Below are 7,024 nucleotides of genomic sequence, written 5' to 3'. Positions count from 1 at the left end.
CGAGCTTGGTCTTTCAGGCTGATACCAAAATCCGCGTTGTCCATCGCGCATTTGGTGACAAAATCGATCACAAGGAGGAAGAGAAAAGGCGATGGGATGCAACCTTGGCGAACACCTATCTCGATATCAAAGAAATCCGTATGGCCCTCTTCGGTCTTCACACAACAGCTTGAGCCTTGATACAGATTCTTGAAGATTCTTGAAGATGGAAATGAAGCGCTGGGGTACGCCATAAAGTGCGGCTATGCACCACAATGATTTACAGTGGATACTGTCAAAGGCTTTTTTGAAGTCGATGAAATTTATCAGGAGCGTTTTTTGGAGTTTGCTGCATTGCTCGATAATATTCCTGAGCGAAAATATCTGCTCACTACACGATTGTCCTTGCCTGAACCCTGCTTGTTCTTCTCACAGCATTTGGTCTATATCACGACGGAGTCAGTTTAGCAGAACGATGCCAAGCACTTTTCCAGGTACCGATAATAGATAGATAGATAGATAGATAGATAGATAGATAGATAGATAGATAGATAGATAGATAGATAGATAGATAGATAGATAGATAGATAGATAGATAGATAGATAGATAGATAGATACTTTATTAATCCCAAGGGGAAATTCATATAATCCAGCAGCATCATGCTGATACAAAAAACAAAAAAAAAATAGTGTGATTCCTCTCCAGTTGTTGCAGTCAGAACGGGCCCCTTTTTTCAGGAGCTTGACAATGGCGCCTCGTTTCCAGTCCGCCGGAACCCGTTCTTCCTGCCAGACACTATCTAGCAGTCGGGCCAATCGTCGGATCATCTCGTCTCCAAAATGCTTCAGCATTTCTGCTGAGATCCAATCTGGCCTTATTGTTTTTGAGACTTTGAATCGTCTTCTTGACTTCCGCAGTTGTGATTCTGTCCACACTCACCTCAAGAGGTTCAGAAGAAATGATTGTATCGAAATCGTGGGTTGAGTCCGGAGCTGGCTGGTTGAGGGTCTCACGGAAATGCTCTATCCAATGGCCGTTCTGATCTTCTTTGCTGAGGAGGATATCGCCGTTCATGCTCTTGATAGGCACGTTGGCGTTACTCTTGGTGCCAGACAATTCTCGTACAATTCGGTACAGCATCTTTGCGTCGTTTCTGTTAGCGGCCTCCTAGGCTTCGCCGCTCTTCTTCTCCATCCAAGCCTTCTTGTATGCTCGATAGGCCCGCTTGACTTGACGATCAAGATCTTGATATCTGACGGCGGTCGCTTCTTTCTCACTGGCGGTCTTTGCTTGGTTGCGGTGGTGCTTCGCCTGTCTTCTCTCGTCGATCAACATCCACGTGTGGTCCCGGATCCAGCAGCAACTGGACTCAGTTCCTCAATTCCAATTGGAAGAGGTCGCTAGAAGTTTGATCTTTGAACTTCTCAATGGCGAATGGTTGGGCGGGTTTCTGTGCCGATGTCTTCTTTAGTTTAAGCTGAACTGCAGCCACTAGGAGATGGCAGTCCGATCCAATATTGGCGCCACGATAGACCCTCACATCCCGGAGTGATGATCTCCACCTATTCCCAATGCAGATATAATCAATTTCGTTGCTGTTGTTTCAGTCAGGTGAGTTCCAGGTCTTCTTGTGAATGGTCTTATGGGCAAAATACGTGTTCCCGATGGTGATATCGAGGAGTCTGCAAAGGGACAACAGGCGATCTCCGTTGTCGTTGGTGTCCACCGCCGATCCATGTGGACCGACCGCATGTTCCCATCCTTGCCAGTAATCGCTGATCTGGGCGTTGAAGTCTCCCATCAGAATAAGGACGTTGTGCTTTGAAATGCCATTGAGTGTATCGTGCAGTTCTTCGTAGAAAGCGTCCTTCGTGTCGCCGCTCGCATCCTCGATTGGTGCATATACTTGAACCATGGTTGTCTTCAAGTGCCACGATTGGAACCGAGCGGTGATGATTCATTCATTAACTGGCTTCCATCCCAGCAGGGCTTGTGCAGTCAGCTGGTTCAGGATGAGCCCCACGCCAGCCGAATGCTGCTCAATATGGCCGGAGTATAGGATGGTCTTCCCCTCGCTGGCCAATCATCCACTTCCTGTCCATCGCATCTCGCTTATGCCCAAAATACCCAGACCATAGTTGTCAAACTCACGAAGCAGTTGTCCCAATTTGCAGCATTGGTACAATGTCCGAGCATTCCATGTTGCGAATTTTGTAGTTGATGATGCTGATACAATTCCTGTTCTCATTGGACTCTGGACAGCCTTCCGGCTTTTCTCCATCTCATCCTGCAGCCTTATTATTAGCATAAATGTTTTTTTTTCTAGAGCCCATTTAATATCACTTTTCAAAATGTCAGGCACTAGATCAATCAGGGTGTCATGTATCTTTATTGCTGGGGTTCTTCCGATACAATTATGCATTTTACTACACTTATTTTACTCATTTTTAATACAAATTTTACTTTAATACCTTTGATCCTCTTGAAAAGGAATCTTGTTTTCCCCATTATGTTAGCATCAGTTGAAAGTGAGGAGGATCTGAAGAGGCTTTTGATGAAAGTGAAAAAACAAAGTGCAAAAGCTGACTTAATGCTCTCAACATTAAGACAACTAAGATTATGTTAAGCAGCCTTGTCAAGTCTTTTCTAACAGATGAAAAGGAAGTGAAAGCAGCCATGGATTTTGTTTTGTTTGGAACCCATGTTTTCTATAGATGAAGGTTGCAGCCATGAAGTTAAACAGTGCTTACTCTTGGGAAGGATAACTAAGACAAATTTAGAAAAAAAACACTACAGACCAGAGACATCATATTGTCAACAAAGGTCTGTATAGTTAAAGCTATGGTGTTTTCAGTAGTGATGTATAGGTGTGAGAGTTGGACTATCACTAATGCTGAATGCAAAAGAATTGACACTTTTAAACTTTGGTGCTGGAGAAAACTGATGATAGTTCCTTGGACAGCAAGAAAATAAAACAAATCAACACTTGAAGAAATACAGAGTTCTCATTGGAAGGCTTGATTGTCAAAGAAAAGCTCAAATACTTTGGTCATATAATGAGAAGATATAATTCCTTCGAGAAGAATCTCATGTTGGGGAAAAATGATGGCAAGAGGAGAACAGGAAGACAGAGACTAAGATGAATAGATAACTTAACTGAGACTATGCATATGACCTTGAAGGGACTCAGAGAAGTTTTGGATATAAGGGCCTGATGTGCTAAAAGCCCATCAGGTTACAGAGTCGGATTTAGCTATCTAATTAGACAATAACTGCAACAATGTTTAAAACTAAAGGGTGACAATATTTTGTTTTCTGATGATTGTTGGAAAAGTGGCTGTGATGCAGTGACCTGCTGATAGTTAGTGACATCACGGAAGTCATTTGTGATGACATCGTCAGCGCTGCCATTTAGGGAATGGTGTGGTGGACAACACTTTGACCAAGATTGTGGATACTTCCAAAACATTCCTGAAATGTATATCATGAGAGTTTAGGGTTAAGATTTTTGCTTTTTTTAAAAATATCTTGAGTTTGGATTAGTGTTTTGGTTTCATTCATTTGACTCCTGTTTTTGGGTCATGATTTCCCAGTTCTTAAGGATTTTTTAAATACTTGTTTATATGCTTCTGTGTAAGCAGAGCACTTGTATTATTCAACATGTCTGTTACATGTGTTTGAATTATTTATTTTTATTATTAATATTTAGTGATATTTATTGCTATTGCTAGTATTTACTGCAATTACTTTGTTTAGTAATGTTTGTCTGCTGTGCTGTATAATTTTTAAGTAACAGTTGGATTATGAACAAATTCTTTTTAGAGCAATGTATAAGAAGAATGAAATGAATTAAACTGAGTTGAAAATTTGAGGATTTCAGAAATGGTTTAATTATCAGTGTGGCTCTGTCATCTCCCACCTGCTTCAAGGTGACGTTTCTGTACCCCGGATGCTAATGTATTGTCATTGTTTCACTGCCGTTTTCATATTGTATGTTTTACTGGTTCAAATGTCTTTATTATGTAATAAGCTGTTTTTCATACTCCCCATGTGATTTTCTCTTCTTAATTATACATGCAGGTTTGGTATTGATTACTAATCTATGACAGCCATTTAGAGGAGCTGCTGATGTGTAAGTGCTACCATTCCATTATAAACAATTTCAATGCATTTTTGGTTTCTACTTGCTTTAAATTGTGGCCTTTTGTATTGATTTGTGCTTTAACTAAGATTGTCTAAAATTATCTGACATCAATTAAATGTTCAAAATGCTATACAAGTTCTATGTCTGAAACTTAACATACTGTAATTCTGACATTACCTTTGGAACATGATTCATTTGAATTGCACAGGTAATCTATTAAACCTGTCAGTCTCACGGGGTGACTGCCTTCTCCTGCAGTAACCATTCATGCGTCCCAGACAGCCTCTGGACAAACTATGTGAAAGTTGTTAGACCCTTTACACCTGGCATTAATGGATGTTTTGTATCTCAGTTGTCTCCAGATATAACTGAGCTGGATTGCATTTACACCTATATTAATATGGGTATTCAGTGCCTCCATCATGCCTGGATAGATATCTTATGTATTGCTTTCCCTGGGCACAATTCACATGAGATTTTGCTTAAATGGTTGCTACACATCAGCACTTACACTTGTGATAAATGTGGTCATCATCCATTTATGTCCACCTCCAAATGTGGCCTCAGTGATGTTAGTGCCAGGTCTCTACACAATGTTTTAACTCTTTTGTTACTTGCCACTATTTTGAATTGTATTCATCCTTAATTTATTATGGAAGTATTGTCATGCGTTACTGCTAGTTTGTGTATCCAACTGTGGTTTTGAATACTGGGAAATTAATGTTGTCATTGCTTGTGGCTGATAGTTGCTTTAATAATTTTAAATTATTGGGTACTGTCTTTCCTGGCACATTTCTTTCTTAATGGGCACTGCCATTTGACATGTTGTTATCTTGGTAACAACCCAGCCACGCTTATGTGTGATGTCATCTACGTTATGGGATTTCTTTTACATCAAATGCTATCCAATACTGTGAATATAATAAAGACTATTTCTTTACATTTGCTTTTCCGTACATTTCTGATTCTGCTATTAAAAAACTGTGGGCTATGTTTTTCTAATTTATATTTTTGGTTTTCACAACATGCTTCTCCATGTTTTGATCGAATAATGAGTCAGAAGAAGAAACATACGTCAGTAGCATGCCAGGTGAAAATCAATAAATCAAGCCTACAAAACCTAAATGTGATCCAAAGTTGTAATCAGAAACACAATCGCTAGTTTATTTGGCAGAAGACCTACACTATAGTTTACACAAGATTCCAAGAGAGTATCCACAAACATGGACAATGAGTAACTCAGAATGCTTGCTTATATATAGTTGTGCTGATGATGTCATGCATCATCATGTGATGCAACTTCTGGGACACCGCCTTAGCAACAAGAAGATGCATCATGGCACTGGCTTAACAAAATGGAGGTGCTCATAGGAAAACAAAATAGCATTGCATTATAAATCAAAGTAAAACTAAAAATTAAATGAAAAAGGCTAAAACAAAATTACAATAGGAAAACAAAGATGCAAAGAACTTTTCTATAATTCAAAACCACAGAAAAAAGTTTAAAAGAAAAATGTATAAAATCATGAAATCCTAACAAAGCCTGCCTTTTGGCAAAGTCTTGTTAGAATTGCTGGTCAGTGTGCCTGGTGATGGTTCACCCTGTCATCATGTGTCCCTGATGTCTCATTGCACCTCTGAATGTTTCTTTTCCCTTCCTGAAATGTCTCAATGTGACTTTGTGTGATGTCCCAGCCTGTCTCTGGACAAAGTCTTAGCACATTCCTTGGCAGTGTTTCAGCTTGTCATCATATGGTCGCTGGAGGGCTGCTTGGTGACGTCTCGTCACGCCTTTGGGCAATGTCTCGACAAGCCTTTGAATGACATCTTGGTGGCTGATGTTTTATTGCTAATTTTTAAATGTGTGCAAATGAAGTGTTTATTTTTTCCTCCCTTCATATCATTGGACAGTGTCATGTGCTGATGCCTCATCATGTCCCAATCAGTCAGTCGTCAAACTTTAGCCTGAACTCAAATGATAGAAATTTACCAAAAGACATATTTTATTTAGTAAAAATAAGGCAGATGCTTGACGAAGGGGAGTGAATAAAGAATACCAAAACCAGACAAGCACTCTCATGGTCTCCCTTTATAGATGACAGGACTTCTGCCTGCTGTAAGAGACATGATCCACACTTCTCTTAATATTTCCTTCTCTTCACTGTCTTCCTCCCTCCAAGTAGCACTAACTTTCACTTCCTTGTCCAATAAATCTCACCAACAAACCTCATTATGGAATTCACTTTTTAGAAAACCCTAGGATTTAAGGCCCTTTAATGGTGCCTTTCATTTCACTTGATCTACAATGCACATTACAGTAAGACAGAGAAACCAGAGCTGTGGCTGGGATGTCCGTTCTTTTTCTTTAGTGTGTGCCTGACCTATTTTATGTATGGGCCCTGAATAAAAAAATTCAAGGACTGCCAATTCTTTGCTGTCACATTGTCAGGCCAGTTACCACAGATTTCTTGGAGCATGATGGACACTCCCATGGTGGGTGGTCCTCCAGAAGCCCTATCATATTCAGCTTAAAACAGGTCAAATGTGTCTGTCTGGGATTTTCTTCCCTGCACATTATACTCTGCCTCATGTCTAACTCTTGCTACAAATAACACCGACCTTGGTCACCTGGAACAAAAATACTGAATTCTTCAATATTCAGACATTTTCAACACCTGTATTATTAGGAAATGAGAAGGAATTATTACTAAATTAAAAAGAAGCACAGTTGAAGAGGCACCTGTGTATTCACATGTGTTTCTGTATAAATAAATTTGATATTGACATAACAGAGCAGCCTCCCAATATGCACCTGAGATAATGCTGACGTATTTCATTCAAACTTTCCAAATCATGCCTTGTGTCATTAAATGAAACATTCATGGTGCTTCCCACTACA

At 39.8% G+C, this 7,024-nt stretch overlaps 1 pseudogene; it reads right to left on the bottom strand.

The window, feature by feature from the left end:
- Positions 1 to 1,148: 1,148 nt before the first annotated feature.
- On the bottom strand, positions 1,149 to 2,262 carry LOC120532086 (annotated as a pseudogene).
- Between the last annotated feature and the right edge of the window lie 4,762 nt (positions 2,263 to 7,024).

This window comes from Polypterus senegalus, chromosome 7, assembly GCF_016835505.1.
Source record: "Polypterus senegalus isolate Bchr_013 chromosome 7, ASM1683550v1, whole genome shotgun sequence".
Classification (NCBI taxonomy): Eukaryota; Metazoa; Chordata; class Cladistia; order Polypteriformes; family Polypteridae; genus Polypterus; species Polypterus senegalus.
Note: the sequence above shows the minus strand (reverse complement) of the source record. Positions and strands in the feature narration are given on the sequence as shown.